The sequence below is a fragment of the Patagioenas fasciata genome, chromosome 1 (assembly GCF_037038585.1).
Source record: "Patagioenas fasciata isolate bPatFas1 chromosome 1, bPatFas1.hap1, whole genome shotgun sequence".
In the NCBI taxonomy this organism is placed as follows: Eukaryota; Metazoa; Chordata; class Aves; order Columbiformes; family Columbidae; genus Patagioenas; species Patagioenas fasciata.
Genome location: NC_092520.1, coordinates 61,837,933 through 61,857,478, shown reverse-complemented (window position 1 = coordinate 61,857,478; position 19,546 = coordinate 61,837,933). Strand labels below are relative to the sequence as shown.

At 38.2% G+C, this 19,546-nt stretch overlaps 1 protein-coding gene across 4 annotated transcripts in view; it reads right to left on the bottom strand.

Moving 5' to 3' along the window:
• Positions 1–19,546, bottom strand: part of MYO16 (myosin XVI) — a 377,675-nt gene that overhangs the window by 258,066 nt on the left and 100,063 nt on the right. The window contains exon 1 of one of the 4 annotated variants that reach the window (XM_071807299.1): positions 8,085–8,193. The exons of the other annotated variants lie outside the window; for them this stretch is intronic. The gene's annotated coding sequence lies outside the window, so the exon portion shown is untranslated. Of the gene's footprint in view, positions 1–8,084; positions 8,194–19,546 lie in introns of those variants that run through there. 4 annotated transcript variants of the gene reach the window in all.

The following is a 19,546-nucleotide window of genomic DNA, read 5'->3' as shown; positions in this document are numbered from 1 at the left end:
GCACGAGTAGACAGAAGGCAATAGAGGTCTGTTCCTTGCTGCTCAGTCCTCTGCTACTTTCCCACCAGACCCTGCACCCTCAACTAGGATAGGTCCATGCCCAGGTATTCAGCAACTCTTACAACTTCCTGCCAACGCACTGTCACTCTGGAGGTCGAGAGCACATCCCTCCTGTTACCTGATGCACCTGGAACTGGAAAGCCACATAAAAAATTAATGGTTATGTCTCTGGGCCACACAGACACTAAGTCAAACTCCAAGGAGATCTGTGAAGAGGGTCACAGTTCCCTCAGTGGGGCAGATATTTCTGTCACTGTAGACATAGTCAGAATAATTTATAAGCTTAGGGACAACCATTATTTAATAACTGCCAAATTTAAAACAACTTCTTCAGGCACATTTGCCTTCTTTCATTTCATTTTTATACACAAGAAATTTAATGCAGTCTGTGCCTCCACTGGAAAATATTAAGGCCACAAATCTAATGGGCTAAAAAACCCTGGTGTGTGTCCTTACAGTGCCTGAGCACAGCGATACAAATTAACTTATCTCCTTACACAAAAGTGACAACAGGCAGCAGTTAAACCAGACACGCCTGAGTTAAGTTGTGATATGGCAGGCAAAGCATCTCTGTTTTTAAGGATCTGAGAAGACACATATTGAAAAGCAGTCTAGACTCTGAAATCATTTCAGAGGAACAAGATTAAGAAATAAGTGGGTCACATTGCCTAATAGCTACATCTGATTTCTCTCTTTTTATTTTTTATAGGATATTTATTCTTAAGGTCTTCTTTCTTTTTCAGTTCACAGTTTCCAAATCCTTTCTGCTTTATAGTTACTCTTTCAAATAGATGGGCCCTAATTTACATCATTTACTTGCAAATACATGCACTGATGATATCTGAAGTCATGTGGAAAAATAGTGGTGTAAATCACAGTAATTTAGAGAAGATTGGAAGTAGCCATTCAGTTCTATGGCCCAAAGATATTGCTGCAATGAGGTGACTAGGCAATGGTGGTGATCCGTTGTTCTGCCTGTGTTTTGAGTTAACTCTTCCAGAGCTAGAGCTTTGGCCAAGTCACAGGGAGAGAAGTGCTGTGGTAAGGTCTGCCTTACCTGTCTATAAAGCTGTGATTTTACCTCACTAAGACCTGCACATATTACAGAGCTATTGCAAAAATGATTCAACACCTCTTCCCAAAATAACACATGCTTAGCTAAAAAGTATTGCTTCTATCATCATAGCTGATAGCACAGCAGGGGTTTTGCCAGCATAGCTATTTCCCAGGCCAAACCAGCTGTGTCATCAAAAAATGGTAGCACAGATTTGACTGAATTCTGAATTTCTGTTAGTGAGACAAAAATTACAATAAAAACAAAGCTTTTTAAAACTTACCATAAGATGAAAACTGTAAAATTAGCCTTAGGGGAAAGCAGTTGATCATGCAGTAACCTTAAATATGGCTTTTCTCAAAGCCTTCACTCCCAACTAGCTTATGTGAGTTATTTACTTCAAAGTTAAAAAGACCCAAAAAAGGAGTCTAATATCTTAGCATTTAGGTCACCTATTGCATCCTGCATACATGTTTCATCTGTCTCCCATGTGTGGGTTCTCCTGGAGGTCCTGACAAGAGTAACTAAAAATAGCAAGAACCTCATCAGCAGGCTACAGTTGGTTATTACAAAAGCTCACAATCTACTGGGTTCACCTGAGGTTCACATGTTAATTTGAAAGCTCTTAAAACTACTGGTGTAATTTTTAAGCTAACTTTCTGCTAGCAACACACCCAATTGTACATAAAAGATTTGGATCTTTACAATTTTTTATTAAATATGTTAAATTTATTTTAGACTTTGCAACTTTCCAATCCTATAGTCATTAAATGATAAATACTAAAACACACATCAGCAAAATAACTCATTCTGTGGTCAGTAGCTTAATTTGGAAACCATTGTCATCCCATGCTTTTCCCTAATGTAACAGTAAAAGTTAAAGAATTTGCATACAACACATTTTTTTTTTGCTGAATAGACCATATACCCCTGCTGTTTTACCCATAGTTTATGTTGATCCTATGCCAATGTTACTTAATTGGCATAAATCAAATTACTGCTGACTTAAATTCCATATGAAGCAAGACACAGTCCCTCTTTTAACTCTCTCACTATACAGAGCGAGTTTATGCAAGCTGGTTTAGAAGCCATGTAAGCAAGTAATTAGGATATGTATTAGAGATCTTCAAGGATAACAGGCTATTAGCCTGCTTAGCAGCTGCTAAATGGGACTAATTACCAGCTGTAGACCACTGGCTGTTACATTCTGCTTATATAGTGGAATTCCCAGGATGTTCACATGGAAGCAAACTTAAACCAGGCAGTACAGAACAAACTAGGGACATTAGCTACTCATACATTAGTCCAAAATAGTCCTGCATGTGGCATATGAGTGACCAAAGCTTTGAAGGAAGTGTCTGGTTCCAGGAATATCTCACCACTTGATAGATGCGGCTCAGGCAGCCACTCTCACAGGGTGCAGTCTGTGACAGTTTACATTGCCATGAGCTGGTATGGGGAGATAAACCAGCTGATGGCTAACCTTATGAAAGCTGGTTTAGCTCCCTGGTGCGTTTCAAGATGAGCATAAAGATAGGAGGACAAAAGGATAGGACAGAAGCAGAGCAGGACTAAAAGGTGAGCAACCAACGGCAACCTTAATTTTGGCTTAGTTTGAAACTATGTTAGAAACGTGCTTTACAAGTGTCATTTAGCACTGTATGTATCCTTAGGCTCCTGTCAAAATGATGTAGGTGGCTCCAGGATGCCTGGGTATTCCCTTTCTTTGCATGAGCCCCATCGCTGTGCAACAGGCAGGTGAATGGGTTCAGAGAGCTGCCACTGAATTTAACTGATGATTTTGGGCGGTGGTTCATTCTCTCTTGGATCAGTTTGCTGAAGTGACTTCCTCTGCAGCAACACAATGGCTAAATCTGATACAAAGAGCATGCAACGAGAGCAGTGGTAGGAACGGGCCAAGAAAAATATGAATGAAATTTTCTGATTTAGAAAGTATAGCTTTGACCTAACATCAAATGAGCACAGAGGTATACCAGTGTAAGCAAACATTTTATTCATATAACCTGATTCTCTAGTGAAAAATGCACTGAACTCGCAGAATTACCTCTCCTACTGGTGTAACTACACCCACGTGAGAGTGCAAAGTACTATTTTCATTAAAACAACGTGACTGGAGTGATGCAATTCTTTTTTAGGTGAATCAGGACACATACAGGGCCACTACAGGGTGTAATCAATATAATATCCCCAAACTTTTAATAAACAGACAGTTATAACTACATAAACAAAAAAATACAGAACTGATAAATTAAAAAAACAACATTTTAAATGTTCCAAATAAAAATTATTGTGTGCTTCATCTGGCCAATTTCACTATCTGAATGAGTTTTATTCATCAACTAAATAGAACCTACATATTTCTTTAATTTTGTTTACACCTATCTTGCTGTATCTACTAAATCCAAGCTAATTCCTTCCTATGTTTTGTATTTATGTGTTGCTGATACTCTGTAGATTAAAATGACTACTATCTGATTCCCCTTAAAATAATTTGTGTTCTAATTTGACCATTAAGTAGGAAGTCCACCAGGTCACGATATACTGTCATTAATTAATAATACTTGTCCTTAACATACAGGGTAGGTCTGAAATTTTCACTCACAAATAGTATCAGTCAGCCTGCTAATTTTCATTGTTCTTTTCCTCATCCAGAGTTCACACTCTCTTTCAGATGATTCAGCATTAGCACATCAGTTCATTAAGACGTTCTAGGAGGGCACGCCTGAAGCCAACTCCTGGACTCCAAAACCAGTACCATGCTCTTTATTGCTACCTTTCACTTAAAGAACTTATATTCAGTTTGGGTAACAACATTGGATGCTGTGCTTCTGGCCTTAGTTCCACTGGCTGGGCCTGATCCTGACCCTACCCACAGGTTGTTGTCCTGGCCCAACCTTGGCCTGTCCCCACATCGATGCCTTGATGCCCAGCGCTGGGGCTGCCCCGGTGCTCCCCAGCTGCGGGAATCTTGGCTGGTGCAGCGGGACAGGCCGGGAGCAGTTGGCCCTCATGGTGCCCTTACAGCATTTATCTGCATCTAGTTAAATTCAAAAAATCACCTCCAGAAAGATTTCCGATCTCGTCCACACTTCCACAGATTTCATGAGGGCAGAATCACATCTCTGCTCTTTCATCCCAGCACTTTGAAAGTCCATATAATCAAGTTTTTCTGACTAAAATCCTTTTTATCTATATACATAATTTTTACATTAAAATTTGTGTGCTGTGAAATATTTTCTGGTTGAGGTATATTCTGCTGTACAGGAAATTTCAATCTATCAACACACTTCAGTCTACTGATACCAGTAATCTTTTTCAGATATCTCAGAGATGGTAAAGAGATGTGGAGAACACTGTACACACATGTAGCCATTCGCCTCTTCACATTTGCAGTTTAAAAATGAGAGAAGTTGAAGTTGTGTGTATACATGTCACACTCTTGATTTTTTTCAACAATATCAGCATTTAGTCACAGACCTTTACAATTTGCCAAAACTAACTGGCAATAATATACTGAACTTTTTAGTGGTTCTTTCCTACTTCACAATGCTTACCTACACCTCTCAATTTCATTTTTTTCATAATATAATGCATAAGGTTTGCAAAGCCTAATGGCTCCTTGCACATACGAACAGCATGAGATGTGTTCCTTCTGAAGATGATAGAACAGGATCTGCTTTTCTTGTCAGCTCAAGGACAGACTGACCACACAGAGATCCATGCAGAAAACTGATCTTCTAGAAAGAAAAGTGTGGAGCTTCTACTCTTCACCCATCTGCTAAGCATAGCTGACTGAGAGACTGATCATTGAGGTCTGGGGAAATGACCCTGTGCTGCACAGTCAGGACCACTGCAGGAAAGCAGGATATGGGATCCTGTTACATCAATCTCCCATATAAACATGAAGATAAAAAACAAGCACACTGCATGGATACTTTAGTTTGGGTAACCTCTTCCCAGTATTTCCTTATACCACGGTACAGCGCTTACTGCATTGCAACATGCTGGTTGCCAAGTCCTTCTATCAGCCTGTGTACTACAAACACTAAATACAAACACTGTGACAACTTGACTAGGTGTCACATATCTTTATAGAAAACAACTAGGTCTATTTTCTGTATGGTTCTATTTCCTTCCTGTGCATCTAGCTCAAAGAAGTTTTCATGGCTCACTCCTTGTTTTCCAAAAATTGGATTTGGCTGAATTGCAGCATTTTTGAAATGAATTATACTTTTCCTAGTAGTAGTCCAAGCGGCTTATATCCACTAGTCTCCAAATCTTCTTTATTCTTCTCTAATTTTGAGTTAGCTCTTTCCATCCAAAGCACAGGGACATTAAGGATTTGACAGTTATAGCTAAAGCTTCTCACATCTTGGCTCCCAAACTCCCAGCCTTCAAACAATTCTTTTTCACACTTGGCAAAGGGCAGGCTTGTCACATTTCACAATATAACATAACAACTTGGGTAACCTTTGTCCACTTTTGACAGCATGGCTCAAATATTACCTTCCACACTTGCCTATTGTGTATTCTTTGCACAGATGAAATGTTTTCTATCAAATGGTAAGGCAACTATTAAATGTCCTAATAACACTGATAAGGGTCTTTTCTCAAGTAAGTTTGTTTTGGTACACACTGGAATCTTTATTGGTCTCCCAACTGAGTTAATTCCCCTGATAGCTGATGGATGACCTGGATGTCCAGCCAGGAGAACAAATTGCCCACAGACAAGTCTGTGTAATCTCTTCTAGTCAGTGCTGCTCTGACTGCACAAGCTCAGCCTCCTAGAAATTATCCCATTTCCACTTGCTCTTATCCGAGAGCTATTTCTGTATGCTTGCAAGTTCAGTGCATTTTGCTTAACACCTTTGTTTCCCCACATCAGCGACGGCAACTACTACGACTACCAATATGTCAACAACAGAAAAACACCTGAAAAATCAGCAGTGACCACATAATCACCCTGAGAACAAGAGATCACATGTATAAAGCCAGCAAAGAAGGAAAGAACTATCATAAACTTGAAGCCTGTGAATACCACTCTCTTAAACCACCTCAGAATAAGCATAGGAAAATATCTCTATGTATCTGCTTTGATGTAAGGCTATCACACTTGTGCAGCTGAAGATTGCAGCAATGTAGACTTCACCTGATTTCAAAGTTTAACATTTGAAATACAAAAAAAAACCACAAGGACACAGGGGACTGAAATAACAGATTTATAACAGTTTATCTACATCCAGTTTCCAACCAAAGAGACAAACTTAAAGTACAAACAGTTCTACATTCAGCATTGCCAAGCTCACAGATGGCTAAGGTGCACACCTATCTTACGTAGGGTGAACCTACAGTGGGTTATCAGCGAAGCATTTGAGTATCTGGGGAGTCCAGGATAAGAAACAGATCTTCCATCTTATATTTAATACTTAATTGCCTCTTCTTTGCACCAGTAAGCCTCTGGAAGGGCCAAACTAACATGCCAAAGCTGAGGTAATTGGTAAACTACAAAGTAAATTTTGCTTTACATATGCTTTAAGGTTTTACACATATGGATTGTCACAATATGTCTAGAATGGAGAGGATAAAATTATACTCACACAGCACCTGGTACAATCATGTTGTTTTCAAAGCTTATGGAATGTTAAACTGTGGCACAAATTGGGCTTTGAAGCAGAATTACCAATTATTCCCCATAGGAATCTCTCTGCTTAGTCTATTCTTGCACTATTAGAGCTGCCTTAGTTCTACAGCCTAGTTAACTGAAAATCAAACATGATGTTGGACTACAGACATCCCAAGGTCCTTTCTAGCCTGACAGATTTTACAAGTCTATGAATTCAGCTATCTTTAAGTATACAAGAGAAGGAGCAACCAACACCACATTGCCTGACAGAAGAGTGCCTCTTAATTCTGAGTCATACCACTGAGTCCATGTCCATATGGAGCCACAGGGTAGGTTTGGGCTTCAGTGACAAGCTAAAAGTACAGAGGCTCAAGTTTCCTGAGTGATACACAACACTGTACTTTCTCATTTGCTTATTCTATGCATCTGACCTATACCTGGCACATAAAGCTGATTAACCAGGGAGAACTCTGCACTAGAAGTGCTTAAATTACTCATAAAGAAATGTACCTAAATTACCAATAAAGTGATGAGGACTAATCCGGGGAAACCCACATGTACATAAACAAAACCACATATACAGAGAAAGAAAGGGCTAATACACTAATGCCCACGTGAGCATCAGTATAACTATATATAATTGGACTTTACATCTGTCCTCTTCTGTCCAACTTGTATCATTCTAAATATTTGTACCATGGGATTTTTAGAGAGAGGTTTAGAAGCAAAAGAAGTCCAATTTTCATCCCATATAGCAACAGAGGAAACCGGTAAAGTACAGCTGGAGATTATTAAAAGGTTTGATAGCTGGTGCCCCCTTATAGGATGCCAGCTTAGTAGATTAAGAAACAAAGCAGCAGTTAAAATTTCACACAGATGCTTCCAGCTTTAAACACCCTTCAAGTCATATTTTCTGTACTGTCAATAGGTAAATGTGGAAGTCTAGAAAAAAACTACCACTCTATGCCAACAATAGTTGTGCTTGCTAAAATCTGGAGCACAGACCCTAGATCAATGATTTAGTGCAGCTGTCATGTGTGCCTTTTGAGTCTGAATGTAATCAAAACCCTAAACAGCGCACGGTGTGAGAAATTACCTCCTGCAACCATCTTGTTGTTTGCCCTGTAAAATGACAGCATGTACTGCTTCAAGGTCACAGATACACTACACTCTAATAGAGAGTCATCACAAAAAACCATGGTAAAAAAGCAGCATGCAGCCCCAGGCTGACTGTCTGAGTTCTGCCATAAACCTTTTACATATGCATAAAATCCTTGTTTAAGCTGGACATTTACAAATATTGCCACTTACACCATAACTACCTACCTTCCCACCTCCATTCTTGAATGCAATTCACATAGAAACTCAAGCTAAATTATCCATTCCCTAGATTCAATGATTGTATTCTTGCAAGCTTCAGTTCCTCCACTGTAATAACCTGATACTGTGATGGCTGCAAATAAAAATAATCAAGAAAAATCAGTAGTCTATTCATTATGTCACATAACCTTTGTACTCATTTCTCTCTCACAGCTATAGAGCTTGTTCACTGTCAACTTGAAGTGCAAAAGGTTTTAACAGCTAAAAAGCCTTGCAGACTGAGTTAAGGCATTACCTCAGTGTACTGAGAAAAAAGAATCCTGCAATTTGTGCATCAGAAAGATGACTGAAATAATTAGCAGTATACCTACTTTGTGTTCAGAATTTTTACTGACGAAGAAAAAACACTAAACCATACAAATAAACTTAGCTCTACCTCTGATTTATTTGTGTTCTTACTACGAAAGATACCACAATTCAGGCAGAAGGAAAGAGCAGAGTAACAGAAAAAGCCTAAAGAGACAGGACTCAGCAATTTTTAAAAATTATTTATTCCATTTAGTGGCGCTGACTATATTCATTTAGTTCTACCCTCAGAGCTTCTAGAGGAAGTTACAAACTCCACTTTCCAAAAATTCTAAACATATGTTCTTCTCAATCTGACAATTAATACGACAGTGATAAACTAAAGTCCATATGTTGCAAGATCCTAAAGGTCTTTTCCCAGTCTTATGTTTAAATACTCCCTTTTATCAACATTCCTCCAGTCTAACAATGTAAGTGTATACTCTGCTGGAAAAAGACTTCTAAAACTGAACAGAAAAATAAGAAACATCTTTAAGAAATTACTAAAAGTGTAGTTCATTTTTCATAAAGAACTGTATTATTGTTCAAAAGATTTTGGTTTTTAAAATAAAAGGAGATAGAAAAAGTTATTCACTATTGATTTCTGTAGTTTTCCAGCTTAATTTCTATAATCGAGCAATCCGTGATTTAATGAAAACACTTGAGCGATATTGAAAGATGAGTACAGAAAAGTTTCCCCTTTGTACTGTTATATTATTGGAAATCAATCTGAAGCACAATAAATACGTTGAAGAAGACATCGACTGCAACTTGCATGGAAAAGATTCTATTCTTGCTCTTCTTTTTTATTTTATACGTCTAGAGCAGGGTACTCTGCCATCACCGCGATATTTCTTTTTAAGCAGTGTGACTTATAACAATATCCAGGGAATGTCAGCAGTACCTGTCACTCAGTAGATGCCATCTTTCATTGACTGAATTGGCTTCTGACTGCTGCCAGTTTTTAGCCTTGCATCCCACTGCATGATGCTGGAAAATCCACTGTGGATCACCTTTGAAATGAATAGGAAGAATGCCAGGTGCCAATTTGTTGATTGTTAATGGCTTAACAACGCTTTATTGGCATGACAGTGAATTTGTGAGTGATTAGTCTTCATGTTTTTTGCTGCTTTTGGGTGCCAGAGCACATTGGAGTTAAAACTTTTTATTAATACATGGAAGGAAAGATCGTGTGGGGAAAAACACCAACAGAGAAACATAAACGAGCAAGGACAGATATATGTCTATAAGGGTTATCTTCAGAACAGATAATACTTTTAAAAAGCTGGATTCTTGTGCAGGAGTAATGTTCTTCTGCACGTTTTAGTTTGTGAAAGCCTTTTGAATTAAGACTCTAATCACGCACAGTCATTAATAATTTACACACTGACTTGTCCCACTGAAGGAAAGCTTTACCTCATAGTCCACCAAAATAAATAGCCAAGAATTTTGAAAATGTGTTCAAAAGGAAATAAATAACATTCTCTTGAAAAAATGCATATTTTTACAAAGGTTTCCTCATATATATTATGTTTTACAGTTGTAATTGAGGTAACATGCAAAACTATGCCTTCTAGTTAACCAAATGTATTCCTGTTTGGATTTATAGGGTTAAGGTTCAAGAATAGACTTATCTATCTACAAAGTAAAAAATTCAATGCCTACATTTTAGAAACCTGTTATTCAAAGAAAAGCCGAAATTTGATTTTCTAGAAACTCTGTATATTAGTAAGAAACAAGCATACTTTTCAAAGAGGTGATCAACAAATCCTTCAGGGTGCACTTAGAGACAGCCAAAACCATCAGATGGGAATTGCTAAGTTCAACAACATATCTCTGTCTTGATTTATTTAGAGCTTCAACATGTGAAACGAAGCTGCAAATAGTCTAGTATACAGTCCTGTAGTAGAGGCCAGGCTGGACAGGGCTCTGAGCAACCTGACCTGGATGAAGATGTCCCTACTCCTTGCAGGGGGTTTGGACTAAATGACCTTTGAAGGTCTTCTTCCAACCAAAACTATTCTATGATTCTCTGATGACAACATCAGGGTTTTTGTACAGTAGCTTACTATGCAGTCAACTTCCTACAATTTATTATACTATAAACCAGACCACCCAGATTCAATTTGCCTCTCAGGACGTTTCCCCAGTAGAAATCCATGCCAGGTGGACATTGCTGGACAGACTTGAGGTGTGGAGCCAGGGAGAGCAGAGGAGAGAACGGGCAGTGGGAAAGAGGAATGTGCAAACCTGAAACGGCTCTTGAAGCAAGCCCCAGGAGCCCCAACCTCTGTTCTGTGGAGAAAAGGAGGAAGGTCTAACTCCATTTGATGATAAGACAGATGAATTACATTTGGTGTGAATCCCCCTATTAGTGGGGAAACCAAAAACGGAGGGATGCATTGTCTTTAGTTCTCTAGTTGGTATGGGTAGAAGATAGCTGCTTAAATCAAAGTAGTTCTGGGCATGTGCAGAAACAAAACAAGGAGACTTCAGGGCTAAGATAAAACTAACCAGGGAAGAAAGACACTCCTGTGGTTAGGTTGTCCACAGAGAGAACAAAATCGCTAGATAAAATCTACGCTATTGAGCCTATCCTTCACTTTTTTGATATGTTATAAATTTTTTTGTGAGTTTTACTTTTTCCAATTAAATAAATGTTGTTTATTAGGAATAATATGTATTTTTACTGACAAAAAATGGTTTAACATTCAGTTCTCATCTCAGCTTTACCAAATTACTAAAAATGTAAACACATGGACAAAAAAACCAAAAAGCACATATGGAATCCTGTAAGAATTCAAATGTATTCAAATTTCATCTCCCTGTGATTTTATGATTGCTTTTGAAATGGGCTGCTTTAATTACTTAACATCTGTTACCCAATAACTAAAGGCATTATGTTTCCCTGTGTCATAACAAAAAGGACGCCTTGTGTTGCTGAATTCAGCACACATGGAGCTAAACAAGGTTAACAGCCATGCGGAACCTATAGGATTGAAGGCTTGCTCTGGTTTGAAATGCGCCTCTACGTTCTGGGCCTGCAAAACAGCTTCTTCCTCAGTGGGTGGACTGAAATGGTTGATTGATGCTTAATTTTTCTATATACAGAGCTGATTAAATCAACGGCAGCATGTCTGACAGTCAGCCGTGTTAGTGTGTTCAAAAGTTACAGACATATGAGTTCCCAATACAGAATACTTCTATTTATCTGCCTTGTAGATATATTCATTTACAGTATAAATGTTTATTTCCAAGAGCCTCTTTCACACAAAATTGTGTGCACTTTACTAATTTCATGTGCTCTGGATAGTCTATCGACTTTCCTACTCAGTGTCTGGTATTCATGTATCTTACAGATTGGACAATAGCTATTAAATTATATAAATTATCATACATATTTATTGTGATTTCTTCTACAATAGTTTCTAGTAAATCAACATTCTAGTAAATCTAGTAAATCAGAATTTGCCAATAGGCACGTTTAGTTTATCATTCTACGATTCTATGATCATCTAATGTATAGATTTCTAATCTGATTCAAAGGAAACTAACTGTAGAATCCAGAATAGCTCTGTATTGGCAAACCTCCCTGCTATTACACATATACTGAATTTCATATGCTTTCCCAGTAGAGGGAAAAAAGAAAGTTTAGATGAAGTTTAGAGTGAGAGTAAATAGTAATGTAAAACTAAAATATATTAAATAATTCTAGCACAATCCTGAAACAAAGCATTTGTGGTTTGCATTTTAAAAAGACTGAGCATGCCAAAGCAAGGAAATACAGAGTACGTAATCCCTCAAATACATTTTAGCTGCCCTGCAGTTCTGTTTCTATTGCCCTTAACAATCCTGTGGTTTAAACTCCCCAAACTGAGATTAGATTAAATTATTAATTGTTTTTGTCTCTCTTCACAATATCACTATGAAGCAAATTACTAATCAGTGTAATTCATCTCATTTCCTATTATTATATGTTTTGACACAATTTTTTTTTTTCTTTTAATTTTATTTTGAAGGCTTTCCTTTGTCATGAAGGTTTACATTTGCATATCAAGCACACCGCAACTGTTTGCCATTTTATCCTCTCAGGGTTGGAAGGACTGGTGAAAGTGAGAAGCTTTCCCAAAAGAGAATTTAAAATCAACAGTACACAGAAAACTGGAAAAAACTACTCATCTGACACAACCTAATGCCAATTCACCAACCGTGTTTTTATTTCTGGTTTTAATCCTCTTGGTGTAATACATGTATAACAAGGTTATATATGTACTAAAATATTTCTCATAATACCACTTTTAAACTTTTACCCCTGCCTCTTCAAAAGGCTGTAGCTGAGACAAACAGAATACAAAAGAAATGCTAATTAAAGTACCTTTGGGAGAAGGAAATTGAAGAAGCTGACATTAAATATTAAGCATAAGAAACAAGGCAGAAGATTTTTGAAGGTGGAAGTAAACAAGAGTGGATTATTTTAATTTGGGATGGAGCAGAAGACTGATCTGGACTTTCACACTGAGGTCCTTATCTTTTCAAGAGACTTTTTTTTTTACTGAAGATGGGGGGTTTTCTGTATAATTTAAGGAAACTCTGGCTTAATGATAAACACTCCATTTGGCAGATTTAATGCTACAACTATTTTTCACCTCTTTCCTAAATATTTAGTACAACAACATATTTTATTACCTTGTCTTTCTGTAAATCGACTGCAATTCTCTGTCTCCAGTAAACATATTCTCTTATCTTCCAGTCTTGTCTAGTAGCAAAGATGCCTCTGAACTACTGACACACAAAAGAGCAATCCTCACCCAAGGCTTTGGTGAATTTTAAAAATAAGATATTGCTATGCTCAGAGCCTCACTTCATAACCACTCATCCAAGCACATGCAACAGGCAAAAATCATAAAAGCTGCCTGCAGTCAGTTTGAGATGAAGAGATGTCATCAAACATCTAAAAAGGTAAACTGAAAGTCAGAATCTCAAGGGCAGACAGGTTAACTGAGTATATTCCCACTCTTCTTAATTATAAAAATGTTTGCAATTAACAGTCCACTTTACATACTCTCAGTAGTCATTGTTCCCCAGCCTCCTTCTCCAGTTTCTTCCTACCTGACAACAGCTTGAGATAATGGAGTCCTACATTCAGAAACCTGTCACTGCTGCCCACGTCCTGCCTCTGCCAGCTTTTTACAAAGCTTGCTGGCAACTCTTAAGCCTGGTTTCTGAGGATCTGCAAGTTTGGCCCAGTATGTTTCCCAGACAACAAGCAGTGCAACCCAATGTTTTCCAGAACAACTTGTCTGTAACCAGCCAAGCTGTCTGTACTGAGAAAAGAGACAACAGTAAAGCATAAGCAAGCCTATTGTAAGAAGATGAAAAAATAAGAGGTCAGAAGATTCGGAAACAATGCAAGGAAATACGAAAAAATGTGGTGTACTTCATCTCAGTTTCAGCCACGGTTTTCTGTTTCAAATCGCTTTTATACTTTTTTTCTGTGAATAGGGATGGTCACTATAACATCTTTGACACACTCTCTTAACTACCAGAAGCTAATAGCCAGCTCATCTGCCACCTCAAACTAAAGACACGTTCTTCTTTTGAACAGATTTTGCTCTCTTTTCCCCTGGGCCCTTTTTATGACCCAAAGTTGTTAGAATGCAAATTACACCCTAGCACCAGCTCCACCTGTACCCCCTTTCTGCTTCCTTACATACCCTTTTAATTCATGTAACTAAAATTTATCATAATATTGTACCTCATACAGTGTTCACAAAAAAACAAAACAAAACAAAACAAAACAAAACCAAAAAAAAAAAAAAAAAAAAAAACAACACACCACACCAGCAGCCACCTGCAACTTTCCATTATATTGATTATTCCAATCCTTTTGGATATCATGATGCTACTACCTCTCCCAATAGCATTAAATAATTCAAATACCTAGAGGTACTGTTATCATGAGCATGGAGAAGTGAGATGGGATCCCTTTTTTTCCCCTGCAGAGGAAGAGGGGAGATCCAGGCTAGACATGAAGAAGTTTTTATAATTTTTTTCAGTACTGCCCCAGGCTGCCCAGAGAGGTGGTAGATGCCCCATCCCTGGAGACATTCCAGGCCAGGCTGGATGGGGCTCTGAGCAACCTGATCTAGTTGCAGATGTCCCTGCTCATTGCAGGGGGTTGGACTAGATGATCTTTGAAGGTCCCTTCCAACCCAAACTATTCTATGATTCTATGATCTTCTGCTTTTAAATGAACTTTTGCATGCATCCCCTGGTGAGAGAAGGGAGGGTAATGTTGTCCCCAGACACCACATCCTACCGCTAAAGGCAAAGGGTCACTGCAGGGTTAGTAAGAAGCCCAAGCAGAGTTGAGGAGGGCTGAATAAAACGCAGTCAGGCTCAACCTCAGCAGAAAGGACCAAGAATCACTATTACAGATGCAGCACTGGTACTAATACTCACTCACTTTGGTATTGTGGCTATTTAGACTCACAGTGCTGCCACAGAATCAGCATATTGCCCATCAAAATGATGCAAAGGGCTTTAATTAAATTAAGAGAGTCTGCATTTCCTTTTTGAAATGCTGATTTTCACAGGATTACCTCTTTTGCTTCAGGATTGAGTTGGTGGCTCTCCGGACTTCCTACCCTGACCTTCCACACCCTGCTAGTGTGGCAGACCTTATGCCATGCATCTCCACTACCTTACAACTTAAAGAGTTTTCATAACAAAAGATACTGCATGTACATAATTTCTGACAGTTCTACAATTTCAGTAATATTGCAGGATTTCTGAAAGGCTGGGTTACAAAAAATACCAAATGATGACTCAAACTAAACCCAGTGCTTTATTTTCCTCCCCTTCTTAGATTTCAGGTACAGGACTGTCACATTCACTTTGAGCTACTGTTTTCATTATGGCAAGTTTATGTATCAGTTCATGCTCAAAAAACCACCTCTTTCAAAGCTGTCACTGTTTCCCAGTGTTGTCAGTGGCAGTAACTCCACCATGGCTTCAGGAAGGATGCATATCCCTCATTCTCAAGCATCCAAAGTACCAAGATCTGTTTGGCGTGACTATCTTGTATTTGAAGCAGAAACTCATGCTCAGATTCTCTCGGCTTATTTCCTGATTGCTCAGTTCATTTCCTAACTACTTGTACATGAGTCCAAGCTGATATGCAGGCTCAGCAAATGCTGGAGTATATGTATTAGAGAAGAAAATGTGAGCCCAGGCTAATGCCAAGCCTAGGTGCAAACATGCCTCTTGCACAGTGGGAAGTAATGGGATGAGGAGCTAGCTTGACTACATCTTCCTATTTGCAGTGAAATTATATGACTGATTCTAGCAGGACAAATGTCCTGCTGTCCATTATTAATAGGGATTTAACTTCCCACAGAAAAAAGCTATATAGGATTTAAAGGCAAACGAACTACAGATATTCCCTTGCCAGCAGTACAGATGTATGAAACTAGTGTCAGAAAATACAGTGCACTCACTTATTCACCAGCCTCTGCTTCTATGCATGTCATCACTGTGAATTACAGTTGCAAAATCTCTCAAAATGCTCACTGCTAGTAGTAAGGGTGAAAGTGGCCCACCAGCAGCACTAGACAGGATATTACTTTAAAAAAAGAAGAATTGCAGATAGCTGTAGGGAGAAAGAGGAGGACTTCCCTTCAGTCTCCCCGGGTCAGATAGAAGATAAAATTTCAGTTCGGAACAACTAGAGATATACTTTAAAAAAAAAAAAAAGCCTCCAAACAAACAAAAAAAAATATAAGATTCGACTTTGTGAGAAATATAGTGTGCATATATTTCATTTCTAAACTTCAGACAAAGCAGGTCACTGGTAAAAATTTCTAGAAGACCATTCTAAAATGAATTTTAATGCCAACAAATGATTATACCTATTAGTATGCAGTGTCAGAGATGCATTTTTTTGCCCAGTAGCAGCTGCTATAGTAATCTTGGAGAATATATATTGCATTCTTCATGAGTAACAAAGACAATGAATTCTTAAGAGTGAAATTCCAATCAGACTCACATGTGAAGTGTCTCTGCACTAGCCACATCATAAATTCATCTATACATATATGCATGTTATCCAATTTATCTCACCTACTACACCAGACTACTCCTCACTATTTCCAAATGTGCTGTCCAGTCTATATAGTTTACAATATTCTGTAAGAAATGAGCTCCTGGACTCACTTGGAAAGCTACTTCTAGCCTCTTCTACTGTTGCATCCTCTTTCCAGTTTTTATACTACACTTTTTCTATTCCCTTCACAGAACTGTAAAGCATTCCTCTCTAGCTGTCATCTACACCTATGGAACGGGTATTGTTTTTTGCTGAATTATTACCAGCTGCATTCAAACTTGTTCAGATGTGAGCATTGCTTTATCACTCTCATAGGTCTTCCATTTCCTCTGTTTTAATCACTCTATAATTTCTCCCAGTTTTGTTCTCATCTTGATTACTTTCAGCATTTATTCCAAAATATACAATGCGGAGCTTTTCCAAAGAGAAGCATTTTTAAAATATTTATTACTAAATTTGCTTCCCTATATTCAGGCTGAGTTTATTTGGGAATGCTTTTGGCTACTGAGCGCACCGTGCAGTAAAAGCCAGATTCTGAAGACCAGACATGGTTTTACTGGAAGAAAGGAAGGCTGACAGGCAGTTAAAACCTGTCTCCCACCTTTGTTTGCTCAAGCCAGTATTACAACCTATTTAGCAATCCCCCAGGCCATTTTTACCAAAGACAGGGAGCTGAAGAGATGATGTGACATTTGAAGAGTCAGGAAATGTGTGCTTATTCCCATCTGCAGCCTTACATTGCAGTTATTTCTGCCTTAGGACCCAGTGAAGAAGAAGGTTCAATAGTTTTTCACACCAGAGCTGTATTTACTCCAGCTGTACAGATAACACTGATGTGAACCTGCAGTGAGGTGGAGGATACTCAGGCTTCATCACAATTAGCTTATTGGTTCTATATATCCATGAGTACATAGTGAAGTGTAATATGAATGATGAATGCTGACACAACTGAAATATTAATAAATAGACAAGAGAAACAGGTGGTGCCAAAAGCCTAACTTCCCCACCTATACCTGTTTCAGTGGGATTACTTCAACTTATGTCTAGCCTGGCTTTACAGTCTGAAAACACGTTAATGTATGGTGGCCCTAGGTGTGCTTCCAGAGCTCATCTTCCAGTTCAGTTTTGTCTGAAAGGAATCTAGTTTGCCTGCTCCATAAAGCAAGAGCAAACCCAATAAGTGGATATGATATATACTACAAAAGCATATGTTTAATTTGAACTGAAATCCTAACATAGATATATTCACGCAAGAGTTATGGTTGGATGTTCTACTCCGCATCAAGAGTAGGAGAGCAGCTTTTATGTCATGAGTTTCAATTTTTTAATTTGTTTGTTTGTTTGGGGTTTTTTTGTTTGTTTTTATTGGCTCACATAAAAACATTTCTTAGTATACCATTATTCAGCTCAAAGCGAACAAGTTCTGGGAACACCTGGTAACAGACAGACATTTGCAGGTTCCCGCGCTGCTTAAAGACAACAATCACATTTTTTCATGGTCCTGTGAAAGGATCACAGGCATCAAATTCAGGATAGTGTCGTTAGTCCTACCAGGATTGTCTGTAGGCTGTTTGAGCTCCTTGCTTTTGGGGTCCTATTTTATCTGTACTGAGTGCGGGACACCATCCCTGTTTTTCCCCCACCTTACTTTCTTCTGCCTGAGGTACCTTCCCTTTTTACTTATGCTATTCAGTCACAGCAGTTGCTAAACTTTATGTCTGATCCAGGTGCAGCTCAAGGCCAAGTATGGACACCACAAAAGACTGCTGATGCCCCAGCACCACTCCAGTGAGCAACCTACATTTCTTCAGCATGTCAAAAATAGCCTTATGTATCTGACTTTTGCAGAATGCTAAAAGTCATATGTAGCATTCTGCTTGGTTTTTAGAGAAGGTTGGGAACTATAGGAGTATGGAAGAAGAAGTTCTTCACTTACAATCCCTGTACTTTTACACACTAGTGGAGTGGAATGAAAGGTTGTGAATCTTATTTTTAACTTACTTATTAATATAAATGATGCCCTGGGCACTCATTTGAAGAGAAGAGCTCTTTGATTCATTTCCTGTATAGATATAAATATGTAGGACTACACCTCAATGATAGTTATGATAGTTAGAGCAAATGCCCATTAAAATGAAGATTCAAGAGTAAAAATCCCATACCTAATCAAAACAATAAAAATTAGGAGAAACTTCCCAATTCATTCATGCAATGTTTTTTTTATTTCAGAGCCTCCCTTATTCAGGTAGTTTTGTGCTAATGAGATTACAAAGAGCTGCCATAAAATCTGTTTGCAAAGGGGTTGCTAAAAGCATTGAATCAGCTCTTTTCTTATATCCCTCCCACACAACAGTATGGGGATTCCTGGGGACTTCCAAAACTAGAGAGATCCTTAGTGCAAGGTTTGGACTCATTTTGAGGAGTAAATTACAAAATTCCTCAGATTGCTATTGGTTGCACCAGAGAGACAAACAATGCCAGGAAACTAGAAACAGAACCCCTAAAATGTGGTTATATATTTCAAAAGGATATAAACATCATTTCACAACCAGAAAGATGACCCAATATATGGTGTGACTATGGGTCAAACACCATCTTGTTGCTCTAGTCAGGCCAATGTCACTAATAGCAGCACTCATTACTTCAGATTTTGGCTACAATTGAGAATTAATTTTCAAAGTAACTTTTGTTAAATTCTGTAGCTTGTGTAGGTATATAAGAGGTCACACATAATGATGATTGTGGTCCTTACTGGGTTTGACATATTTTTGTTTATACATATATTAGCCTCAGACTAAATCCATTAGGTTTCTGAAGGTTTGTCTATACCTTGTTGATTTCAGTAACAAGCTATGATACGTTGTGTGCAATGCATACCTATATATTCTATCACGAGAGTCACTTTATGATTACCATAATGTGAATTGTATTTTTCCTAAATATGCATAAGCAGAACAGGGAAGCTTTTCCCCTAAAACTTCGAGCTATACAAAACAAAAAAGTAGTTCAACATTACTGA